We start from the raw sequence: 2039 nt of genomic DNA on the forward strand, positions 1-2039 counted from the left end.
AATTTGAAGATACAATACAACCAGATAGAACAGGAAAATTAATGTGCATTTGTAGTATAGCGTTCCTGATTTATTTTATTAGTTTGAGCTTTTAAACGTCTCGTAATCGGACTTCGTAAGAAATAGTGTCACGTTAGGTTTTTTTTTCAATCTATTATAGGCAAAAACATTAAGTACAACGTTTATCAAACAGAAAGGACTGTCCACTTGACCTGCACACTGCTGAACTTTTTCAGGAGAGACAACAAGCAGTGAACAAAAGGCTACGTTATTACTTAAAAACAAACAAACAAACAAACTTGTGTGACTACGCCATCTCTGGGATCATCCACAAGATATGTTTGTATAAGACTTCACAAGCAGCATGTATTCAGGAAGTAAAGTACACGACTGTGAATATGTGAATGTGAAGTAGTTTACATGCGACATGTACTCAGCATGTTCATCAAAGTCCAGAAAAGACAATGGTCCTGGTAGAGCACTTTAGTCTGACATTTTATGGCAGTGTTTCCACAGTTTCTACGATGTTAGCATCACAGCGAGGGCAGGTCTGGCTCCTCCGGGAACATGGTGTGCACAACACAAGATGGCGACACGGCTGCAGCAGGACAACGGCCGGGAGGTTTCCACAGAGGGAGGCAGCTGCTGCTTTCCTGATACTCCGTTCTCTCTTCGATTTCTTGGGTACTGGCGCATCTGAACCCCAACAAATGTATCAATTTAGCATGCGTTACTAAGCCAACGACTTTTTCTCGCGTGGTGGTCGTGTGGTGGTCTTTTGTGATTGTGTTGTGTGTGATGATTGGTGTTGGTGTGGTGTTGGTGGTGGTGTGATGATGTGATGACGACGACGATGATGATGATACCCACCATTAGGTATTAGATGTTCCCTGGCCAACAAAACGGACATATATCTTGCAAGGATGACATGTTTCGGCATGTCCTTCTCTGTGCTGCAGGAAAACACCACTTCGTTTCGGTGGTTTTTCGCATGTGGGGGCACACTACCTGTATGTGTGGAAAGAAACGTTTCACAGTAATGTGACAATCAACACGATTCAAACTATTTTTCACATCGATGAGAACAAGGCGACGGCTATGACTGAAAGCGTTAGGCGGTCAGACATTTCAATGTGTGGTGCACACCGCGTTGTTGTTTTGTTGTTGTTGTTTTTAATTGTTTATGATTTTACTGTCCAACATGGAGTTCTCCCCTGCCCGTCCCTTTGTTAATGCCGAACACCCCCCTACGTCATCAGCATATAAAAGCGGTTAAAAGGGACTTAATGACTCAAAGAACTCTTACCGGTGGGAGACGAAACCTCGTCGGGATTGTCTCCCTCGTACGGCCCTCTTCTCACATTTCATCTCTCAGAATGAACCCGGAGAGTTGACGATTCTCATGTGTAAATCGATTCTGTTCAATGAGCGGGGGGGGGGGATGCTGACGTGTAGTGAACACTGGTTCACAAGAATGTTGCAACTTGCTCGTCTTCCTCACAGTCCTTGTGAGATGACCTTGTCTGAAGCTTCGTCCACAGCAGAAGCAGCGCGTGTACTGGAGAAATGCGTCGTGGTAATATCCCGGATGACGCCAGCTGGGACAGGCTGACAACCCACGGGATGGTGTCGGCGTTGAAGAAACGAAGACAATCGCAGATCTCCGAAGCGCATGCGGAAACACGCACCCTAAGCCGCGGCTGTGTCGCACCGTGTCGCGCAGGACTGGAGTAGCCGCGTACTTGGTGACTGTCTTCAGATGAGAATGAACATATTCCATGGAATCGTCGTGCAAAATCCACTTGCTGCTGCCCAGCTTACCTGGAAGTGCTCGAAGAGCTCCTCCCTTTATTCACATAGCCCATGTAGGAGCCTGTTGTGCAGCTTTAAAATCCCAAACATTTACTTTGAAATTTACTTAAAATCCCAAACATTTACCACGACGACAACTGTCTTGATTCTGAAGACGGAAAAAGCTAATACATGCTTTTGATGAGCGAATTTCTCCAAGGTTGACTTATTTCCCAGAAGATATAAAA

The sequence above is a fragment of the Pomacea canaliculata genome, linkage group LG6, assembly GCF_003073045.1.
Source record: "Pomacea canaliculata isolate SZHN2017 linkage group LG6, ASM307304v1, whole genome shotgun sequence".
NCBI classification, from domain to species: Eukaryota; Metazoa; Mollusca; class Gastropoda; order Architaenioglossa; family Ampullariidae; genus Pomacea; species Pomacea canaliculata.